The sequence below is a fragment of the Microtus ochrogaster genome, chromosome 4 (assembly GCF_000317375.1).
Source record: "Microtus ochrogaster isolate Prairie Vole_2 chromosome 4, MicOch1.0, whole genome shotgun sequence".
NCBI classification, from domain to species: domain Eukaryota; kingdom Metazoa; phylum Chordata; class Mammalia; order Rodentia; family Cricetidae; genus Microtus; species Microtus ochrogaster.
In genome coordinates, this window is record NC_022011.1 from 60,551,678 (window position 1) to 60,563,262 (window position 11,585).

Sequence of the window (11,585 nt, forward strand, 5' to 3'; positions counted from 1 at the left end):
TGCATAATCTAATCTCCTTTGTTCAACTTTTTTCCTGACAATGACCAATAATAATTTGTAACCAACCTTTCATAAATGATGAAAAGCATTCATACTTAATCTTTAGGGAATGCAGACATGGCTCTCTAGACTGCTTCCTCTTATTTGTGGGCACTTCCGTGAAACCTTGAGAAATTTGGTATAATAATAAAGTACCAGCTGAAGTAGTCTGTGTGGATGGACAATCTCAGCCAGAAACAAGGAAGCTGTTTTGGATGCTGGATTACTTGGACCATCTCTTTCCCTAGTGTTTGGTCCTCTTTCTCTGAAGATGCATAAGATTTTAAATGTAACATACATATTTGCATTAATAAATGTATTAACTATGCATTGTATATAAGTCAGTTAAAGATGATTTTTGTTACGTGTTTGATCAGGCAAACATGCTATCTTGTGTCATATGATTCTTTTGGGTCTATTTTTTTTTCATGTTTGTAGCTAGAATTTTCAGGGATCTTCCTCAACCAAACCTGATTTTCTTTAATCTAGAATGAAGCCACAGCTTATCATTTTCTATATAAATCAAAGCAGGACCTCTTCCCCAAAGCAACATACCTTTTTTTTTTAAGATTCTTCTCAAATCACGCTTTATTAACATACCTTTTTCTTTAATTTTGACGTTAAGATATTCTTTAAAATATGTAGGCTTTAATTTTCACTATGTCTGTTAACAGCCATCACTGCTAACTCAGCAGTCAAAAATTCCAAGAAACACAATGACATATAGTATCCAGATTCTCTGAGTATTTTCTATCTTTATGAGGCCTTTTTACATTACTTTAGTACTTTTGAAATAACTTAATCACTTCAAATATTTTTTAAAAAATTAAGAGTGTATATATTCTTTTCTCCCCTCTCCCATGCCTTTGTACATTTTTAAACGCACCATAACCCATTTAGAGGTAAGTTTTTTTATCTGAGTTTGTCTGTGTTCTGTAACCTTTTCTGTCTGCATAAGCAAAACCCTTAACTTGTCATGCATCATGCTGTTGGAGTTTGCAATGGCAGGTCAAGTCACACAGGGAGCAGTTCAGAGAAGCTTCTCTGTGCTGTGGCCCCTCTGAGAGACTCTGAAATCTACTATGCAATTTAGCTCATGGTTGGTGGTGGCCAGCTCCATCTTGCAGGCAGCTATTGGGAGGCACAATTTTTCACTGCAGTTATCATGAGACTGTGAGGTTAGAAAGCTTTGTTTGACTTCATGTTTGTATGTATAAAACTTTTTCAAAGCTTTTTTAGAACTTAAGTGAATCTGTGCTCCACATTGGGTACCATTTGTAGATGGAATTTTCCTGTTCTGATTGCCTGTTCCCAAATGACCACTCAGAGTTTTAATGTTAAGTATAAGGGCTCAGCCAAAAGCTTAGGCATATAACTAACTAGCTCTTGCATTTTAAGTTAACCCATATGTAGTAAGAGGAGCGGGCTGCATTCCTACACCTGGCTAGCTGAACCCCTGAAATAACCACCCACAACTGTATTAATTAAATTACTGCCTGGCCCATTAGCTCTAGCCTCTTATTGGTTAACTCTCATATCTTGATTAACCCATTTCTGTTAAATCTGTGTATCACCATTTGACTGTGGCTTACCTGCAAGATTCTAACTTATGTCTGTCTCAGGCCGGAGATTCATGGTGTCTGCCACTTTCTGACCCTGCTTCCCAGCATTCCATTCTGTCCTCTCTGCCTCCCTAAGTTCTACCCTATCAACTAGGCCAAGGCAGGTTCATTACTAACCAATGAAAGCAGCACAAATACGGAAGGACCTCCTACACCACCCATGTTCCTTGTTTATACTCTGTCACATGGCAGTGCCTTTATTAAAATAGCATGTTCATCTCCTGCTCTCTGCATTTGGCTAGTGTCTACATACTCCTGGGACTCTGCCTTTTTTTTTCTCCCAGCATCTACTTAGTCTGGTTTTCTCACTCACTTAACCTCCTTCTGGGTTGGAGAGATGGCTCAGTGGTTAAGAGCATTGCCTGTTCTTCCAAAGGTCCTGAGTTCAATTCCCAGCAACCACATGGTGGCTCACAACCATCTGTAAAGAGGTCTGGTGCCCTCTTCTGGCCTGCAGACATGCACACAGACAGAATATTGGCATAATAAATAAATAAATTAAAAAAGACACCTCCTTCTGCTCTGCTATTGGCCAATAATCTCTTTATTAACCAGTGAGAGCAATACATATTCATAGTGTACAAAAAAAATCATTCCAAAAAGGAAACGTTAACATTTGCAGTTGGTTTTGGAAAAAATATAAATTTATTGTGACCATTTTAAGAAGATTAGCTATTAGTTATGTAGCTGTAGAATAAAGAAAGGCAAGTATAAAACATGAAAATGTAGTGGTGAGGTGTGGCAGAGGTTATGAAGGAAGAAAAGAGTGAATAGCCATACTGCAACTAGTAGTCAAGTGTATTGATGTTTAAATCATGGCAATGAAACATCTGACAGAAGCAGTATAAAAGAAAAAGGTTTTATTATGATTTTCCTCTTTCTAACTACTCCTCATGTCCCCACCCACCCAAATCCACACCCTTTCTTTCTCGCCCTCATAAGAAAATAAACAGGCAGTCAGGTGGTGGTGGTACATGTCTTTAATCCCAGCACTTAGGAGGCCAAGTCCGGTGGATCTCTGTGAGTTAATGGTTATTAAATCAGTTATTTCTGATTTAAGAAGATTTGATCCATCTAAGCAGCACGAGGAACAACTCATTTCATGGTAGCTGTACAGTGTGGCTGAAAACATAATGGACTACAAAACACTACAAAACACACACACACAAACAGAAAGAGAGAGAGAGAGCGAGAGCGAGAGCGAGAGCGAGAGAGAGAGAGAGAGAGAGAGAGAGAGAGAGAGAGAATAGATGGCATCTATCTATCCACACCATCCTTCATATCTATTCCAGTTAGTTTTACCTCCAAAAATTTCCATAGTCTACCAAAATAATGCCTAGAACTGGGAATCAATCATTCTAAGCATGAGCATAACAAGGCATTTAGGATTCAGACTTTGTTCATTTGTTTGTTTTGTTCTATTCAGATTTGTTTGTTTCTATTTATTTTAGTTTATTATAAGTACTAGTAAGTTGATGTCTTTTTCTTTCCTTATTTTGTTTGTTTGTTTATTTATTTATTTATTTATTTGAGACAAGATTTCTGTATGTAGCTTTGGAGCCTGTCCTGGTACTCACTCTTTAGTCCAGGCTGACTTGTACTCACAGAGATCCACTTGACTTGGCCTCCTAAGTGCTGGGATTAAAGACATGTACCACCACCACCTGACTGCCTGTTTGCTTTCTAATGAGGGCGAGAAAGAAAGAGTGTGGATTTGGGTGGGTGGGGACATGAGGAGGAGTTAGAAAGAGGAAAATCATAACCAGAATATATTGTATGAAAAAATATATTCTCAATTAAAAACAGAATCAAGCATACTGCTCCACTACTCCAAATTCTTTTCACTAAAGCATAATGCAAAATACATTTAGTCCAATTTCCCCTTCAGTATTCCAATGTGCAAGAATGGATAGATGAGAACAAAGCAACAGATAACTAGGCAAAGCAAATGTTAAACTCAGTCCAGCATCTGAGTCACATGCCTTGATGTGAACTCCTATGGGAGTGGGATGTCTTCCCTATGGTCTTATAGTTTGTAGCTCAGTACCCTTTTATTGGGTTATTCTTCTTCATTGCCTGAAGGTTTTAAATAAAGGATGTTACACATTTGTGGCATATCCAGTATCTTGGGAATGACATACAAAACTTTAATAAGGAATAGGCTTCACCTTTAATTCTTCTAACATTCTCAGGGCTTCCTACAGTGTATTTGACTCTGCTTGTGACTAGCTCACAAGTTTTCCTTGACCAGAAAGACAAATACCATATGTTCTCTCTCACATGTGGATCCTTACTCCAAATATCCAGGTGTGAGTATATAATCTGGAGGAACTGCAAAGCCAGCGAAGTAGAAGGCACAGAGGAAGGGCAAGCACTGGTGTGGGCAATAAAAGGATAGAGGTGCATGAGGGAAAATGGGGGAGAGAGCAGATGTCTTATTGGCTTGAGAGGAGAGAGCTCAATACCAAGAAGAAAGAGGAGGAGCAAATAAAATTAAGAATGTTTGAAACATTTATAAGTAAGCATGCTTTCCTACGTTTACCTAAAATTGTACATAATTCACGTAAGTACACATATTTTTTTCAAAGAAGTTATCCTACTTGGAGTGAAATGCCTACTCCAACCCCAAAGGCCATAGACTGTCCAAGAAAAACTCTAGTTGAGGCACAAGAAATATCCTTTCTTAGTCAGGGCAGTACCAGAAAGTTCTCACATAATATAAGCTATTGCTGGGATATTGTTGCTATTATTATTATTATTATTATTATTATTATTATTATTATTATTATTATTATTCCACAAGCTGAAATTAAGTTCATAAAGTTCTGACATAACACTTGGAAGATCCCAGCTATATCTGATCTGAAAAGCCTCCTCCATTAGAAGTAGCTCTCACAGTACTGCAAGCTAAGGATCATGCTGCTAAGGGAGGAGGGAAGCAATCTGTATGATTACCCATTTGTGACAACAATGACAACAGTGGCCAGTATGGCAAACTATCCCTAAGGGTGCAATAGCAGCACCTTTTATCATGGAATTAACCAGAAACTTTTTTTTGTGCACTTAAGTTTCACTCAATGGGAGAGAAGCCATCCCTGATATTAGAAATCTACATGTGACTAGTCGGGTCATGATTTATAGATGGGAACTGGTTGCTGCCACTTTGCTAAATATAAATGATGAATGCACTGTTGTTTCCTGGCTGCCCAAACCAAATAGTCACACAGAAATATATCAATTACAACACTGCTTGGCAAACTGCTCAGGCATATTCCTAGCTAGCTCTTACACCTTAAATTAACACATTTCTATTATTTTATATTTTACCATGAGGCTCATGGTTTATCAGTAAGGTTCTGGTATCTTTCTCCTTTGGCAGCTACATGGTATCTACCTGATTTTGCCTACCCTTTATTCTTTCTATATGTGTCTGCTCCCATTTCCCACCTGGCTATATTCGGCCCTGCCATAGGTCAAAGCAGCTACTGTATTAAACAATGATAGTAAAACATATACACAGCATACAGAGGGGAATACCACATCAAATAAACAACTATAATTCCTAAATATATTCTAAATACCTACCTTACACTCAAAGTCAAGTATGTCTCTCACGCCAAATCAAAGAAACTTTTCTTTATAGTAAATGGAGACCATGATAGAAAACCACAACTGTTCTCTAAATGCAAGGAAAAGCTGACTGTGGGTGTCCACTCCCAAGGGATTCACCTAAAACACAACACATACCAAAGTATAAGAGCTTTGCGGAGAAGTATGTGGGAATACTGTAAGAGTCAGAAGACTACACAGTCTGTTGTGAGATTGCGTCACCGATAAATACTAGGAAAATATCTCCCATGATATTTCAACAATATGGCTTCCTAAACACGACCCAAACAAAGACCATACCAATAGAAATGGTAACTTGAGAGATAGGAGTAAAGTCTCATGGGACTCCGTCTGTAGGAAGTTACTATAGGCAACTAGTGACTGACAAGAAAAGGAAAATTAGTCCTCCCTGGGGACAAGGCCTCTAATTGATTATCCAATAATTGGTAGCTAACCCAGAAATGATATCCATACAAGCAGCATTAAAACAGCAGCAACAGTGACCAAGTTACTTGAGGCATATCCCATAACTTACACTCTTCCTGCCTGCAAAACAACGAAACATGGAATCTTCTGCTTCAAAATCAAGAAGTAGCTGGGACCCTTAGACCAGTGCTGCCCCATAATGGGGCAAATGATTCTAGGGAAAGCCTTTTTTCTCCAGGTGGTCCTATTTGAGCTGTTAAGCTGATCCCTAAGGCTGCTGAAACCCTCGTGAGCAGTCTTATCAGAGGCTCTTCAGAATGACTTTACACCCTGGTGGGTATGACTAGGATGGTGTGTGTTGAGTTGTGGCTGGGCTGGGGGCTGGGTTTCTGAAATATTTTCATTGTCAAATGTTTCCTATTATTTCAGTGCAAAACACAGCATGGCTTGTTTTTAAAGGTAATAATCTCTTTAACAAGTATAGCTTCTTTGTCTGGGAACAGACACTAGGATGGGATTTGGACTAGAGTGAGCTGAGAATGAATTAAATAGTAATGGCACTGTTATTGAAGCATATCTAAAGCAAAAATTTAGTGGGAATTAGGCGGAAATGCAGAGCACAAATGAATGAAAATTACAACTGAAAATAAAGACTTCAGGTTTAGCAGTCTGCAGATGAAAACTCCCCATACATATTTGTAAATGTGCTATTTTAATTTTCTGAAAACACAGGTAAATTATACTTTTTGCATTTTACCTACTAAATTTCTACCATTTTACATTTTATCGCCATTTTATTTGTCTTTCATTACACAAGTTTTTTTTTTGTTTGTTTGTTTGTTTTTGTTTTTTTTTTGTAACCTGGGCATGGGCTATTTTTTAAGCTAGAGATGTAGATTGGATCTCACTTTTAATATAAGATTATAAGATGGCCTCCAAAGGCAGATAGAAATGAGTCATAACACTAAATTAAATGCCTTTCTTCTCTTAAAAGTTTCAAGAGATAGAATGGATAGGTTAATAACAAATGAACAAAACCTCATAAAAAAGCTAACAATAAATCCTGTTGGCAGGATTGCTAACTGTCAGGGCTCATGGTCCCCGCCATAGAAAACTATTTTCCCTAACTGGACTGGTCCGGAGGTGTAAAGAATAACCAGACACAGCTTGCACCACTTTGGGAATCAGAAGAGAGAATTCTCTTAGTCTCTTCAGTACACTCAACAAGAGAGAAATCATACTTGATATTAGAAACCTAGTCAATCATATATAGTTAGTGAGATCATGGTTCTTAGATGAAAACTTACAACAGCCACCTTACTAGACCAATATAATTCATAAGTGCATTCTAAAAACTTATTTTTTTTTAATGGAAGGGCAGATCAATGACATTTATTTATTTATTTTGTTTATTTTTTTTTTAGTTGTTGCAAAAAAAATTCCTGCTCCTCCCCGTTTCCCATTTCCCTCCCCCTCCTCGCACACATCGCCCCTCCCCCCATATCCCCTACCCCTCTCCTCCTTCCCCCCATTTCATCATATCTACAGAAACGTATAGTTTTAATTCCTCATTAATTTTTTTTCTCTGTAGAAAACAGAAACTATTGCAGAAGTCCTTAAATAGTCCCAAGATGTAAAGCAACTGGTCATGAAAGATCCACCCTCAACAGGTAAGTCTACAGACAATCACCAAACCATAACTCAAACAATATCACAGAAAAGGGGAGTAGAAAGCTTAGAAGAACCAGATAATTAAGAAGACTGTTATGGGAAGGTACTTCATAAAAATGACTGGGAAGCTTCCTCCATTACAACTCAGGAGTATGGCTTCTTAGAAAAGACATGAATAATAACACCACCAATGGACATGCTAATGAGGTAGGGTGAAGTTTCTTGAGGCCTTACTCCTAGACAAAGAACAATCCAATGACTACTAAAAGGAAGAATTAAATTTCTTCAAATAGGTGTCCAAAATCGGTTATCTAATATGAAGTACTTCTGAAATCATATGCATATAAGCAAGACTTATTAGAGTCAGTAAGTTGCATACGTATGTGCTTATGTGTGTGAATGTGTGTATGTGCACATACATAAAACATGTATATATATATGTTTATACATATGCACATACATGATATGAGAAGGGTGTGGGATCAGGAGGTAAACCATATAATTATATTTTGATATTGCCAATACTGCATTAAAAGATATTTGGAAGAGAGAAAAAGTAAACAAATAAATAGATCTTTAAAAAAAAGTTGTAACATTTTCCTATTCACCTTCCAATGATGTGATTCATATGATGCACTGGCTAGCCTTATGTCAACTTGACACAAGCTAGAGTCATCAGAGAGGATGCAGCCTCGGTTGAGAAAATGCCTCCATAAGATCTGGCTGAGGATAAACCTGTAGGGCATTTTCTTAATTAGTGATAAATGGGAGAGTTCCACTTCACTATGCATGAAACCATAGCTCAAAGGATTTCTATAAGAAAGCAGACTAGCCAAGCCAGTAAGCAGCAGGCCTTTGTGGCTTCTGCATCAGTTCCTGCCTCCAGGTTCCTGCCCTGTTTGATTTCATCTGCTGACTTCCTTTGATCATGAACTGTAATGTGAAAATATAAGTTGCATAAACCCATTCATCCCAACGTTGCTTTGGTCATGGTATTTTTTATTACAGCAGTAAAATCCCTAAGTATTTTGAATGAACAAGGTGTTTTAATTTGTTTTATAGATGAAATATATAGGTAACATAAATATCTTGCTATCATGTACTTCACCTCATAGCATATCACCTAATCACTAATCTTGTATAATACTGTACTTTGTGTTTTGAAATGAGAGTTATATGTAACCAGTGCTTAGCAGTGTTAGAGCCTCTTTCCCATATCTTAGTAGTTACTTAAAAGTAGCTGTGGACCAAGAGGCAGAAACACTGCCTATACTAATTCAAGGAGGAGATGGGTAGACACCAATGCAAGAATACATTCAAGAACTTAAAAAACAACATGGTACACCAGAACCCACTGGTAATACCCCAGAAACACCTTAACATCTTAACACCGAGGAAGCAGAAGAAAATGACCTTAAGTATAACTTTGTGAAGATAATGGAGACCTTTAAAGATGAAATGAAAAAAATCCCTTAAAGAAATTGAGGAAAAGACAAACAAAAAAAATGAAATAAATCAATAAATCTCTTAAGGAAAGAGACCAAAAAATAACCAAGAACAAAACAATCAAACATTTAAAGCAAACAGATGCCATGACTCAAATGGACTTAATAGATATCTATAGAACATTTCACACAAACACAAAATGTACCTTCTTCTAAGCACTTATGAAACCGCCTCTAAAATTGACCACATAATCAGTAACAAAGCAAACCTCAACCAATTAAAAAAAAAAAGCTAAAAAAAAATACACTGTATCTTATCAGATCTCCACGGCTTAAAGTTAAAATTAAACAACAACAACTAGTTGCAGAAAACCTACAAACTCATGGAAATTGAATAGTGCTCAACTGAATCACCCCTGGATCAAGGAAGAAATAAAGAAATTAATGACTTCCTAGAAGTCAATGAAAACTAATGCACAGTATACCCAAACCTATGGGATAGTATGAAAACAATACAAGGAGGAAAGTTCCTAGTGCTACGTGCCTATGTAAAGAAAGTGAAGAAATCTCACACTTGACTTAACAGCACACCCAAAAGCTCTAGGGACATAAAAGAAGCAGACTCACACCAGAGGAGTAGATCACAGAAAATAATCAAATTGAGGGCTGAAATCAATAAAATAGAAACAAAGAAAACAATACAAAGAATCAATAAAACAATTATCTGAGAAAATCAACAACATAGATACTCCCTTATCCAAACTAATCAAAATACAGAGAGAGAATATCCATATTAATAAAATCAGAAATAAAAAGGGGGACATTAAAATAGACACTGATGAAATCTAGAGGATCATACTCCAAAAACCTTTGCCCAAAAACTGGAAAATCTAAAAGAAATGAATAATATTCTGGAGATGTGAATAATTTAAATAGACCTATAATCCCTAAGGACATAGAACCAGCCATCAAAATCTCCCAAACAAACAAACAAACAAACAAACAAACAAACAAAAAGCCTAGGGCTTGATGGTTTCAGCACAGAGTTCTCACAGAACCTCAAAGAGGAGCCAAGACCTATACTGCCCAAATTGTCTACACAATAGAAACAGAAGAAATATTGCCAATCTCTTTTTATGATGTTACAGTTATCCTGATATCCAAACCACATAAAGACACAACTAAGAAAATCACAGAACAATCTCTCTAATAAACATTGATTCAAAAATTGTCAGTAAAATATTGCCAAACCGAATCCACGAACACATCAAAAAAAAAATCCTCCTGTGATCAAGTTGGCTTCATCCCAGAAATGCAGAGATGGTTCAACATATGAAAATTTGTCAATGTAATCCACAATATAGCTAAACTGAAAGAAAAAATATGATCATTTCATTAGATGCTGAAAAAGTATTTGACAAAATCCAATACACCTTCATGATGAAGGTCTTTAGAGGCATTAGGGATTTAAGGAATGTATCTCAACATAATAAAAGCATTTTGCAGCAAGCTGACAGCCACATGTAAGTAAATGGAGAGAAACTCAAAGCAATTCCACTAAAATCAGGAACAAGAAAAGGCTGTCTACTCTCTCCGTATCTATTCAACATAGCACTCACAGTTCTAGCTAGAGTCACAAACGTCTAAAGAAGAACACTCAACTTCATCTGGAAAAACAAAACAGAATAAAAAACAGGATAACCAATACAATCCTGTAAAATAAAGGAACTTCGGGAGGCATCACCATCACTGGCATCAAACTCTATTACAGAGCTATAGTATCATTACTATTTATTTTCATACACAGTTTAATGCGGCGAACTTCTCGACCAATGAGAAAGAACAACCACCACACAAGGATTCTTCTCAGATCACGCTTTATTGGAGTGCCTCTTGGTTGATGGGGAGCAGGAAGCAAGGGGGCCCGAGAGCACTAAAGCAGCTGCTTATATAGGGAGTAGGCACACGGGTCGCCCTGTGATTGGCTGCCACCATCAGCTGACACGAGACTGCATCAGGATAGGCCCAAGGACTCTAAACCACCACCCATGCAGGAAGTGGAGGACCTGCAGCTCCCGAAGGTATAGCCAAATATGGAGTTGTTTATTTTCAACAAGACAGGCTGTCGGCACCATCTTGTAATGGTGATCCTGTCCGGCTCCCTGCAGTTCCCCCTTTTTTTGTGAACACTAAGCGCAGGACTAACGTCATCCAATCTGACCCCAACCTCATGATGTGTTGGTCGATCGAGGATGGAAGATATTCTCCATAGACACACCTTTCCCTGTGTAATGGGTATTCAAGGACCTCCCCCCGGGGTGCAAAGGCTGTGCCGCAGGAACCTACATCCACAGAACTACCCAAGTGCAATGGATCAACAGATCCCATGGGGTACATAGGCTGTGCATGATGGAAGCCCTAAGCGTCTCTTAGTGTTGATAGCCATATCTGGGGGGAGGAGCCACACTCCAGGGCAGCCAATGTTTGGGAGATAATTACTTTGTCCCTCTTGGTTTGCGCATGAAGGCGGCAGACCAACCACAGGCACAACACATAGCCACCCAGGCAGCTTGCCAAAAACATGCCCACACCCACTCACTCCTTATTGAAAGCACAGGGACCCTTATTCTGTAATGTTATGTGCTTCTCCTAAAGGGGCTACTTTAGAATCAAACATTAAAAATGGTAAATTGGAGCACCGGACAGAAATCTCAAGGTCCAAATCAGGAGCAGAAGGAGGGGGAGCACGAGCAAGGAACTCAGGACCGCGAGG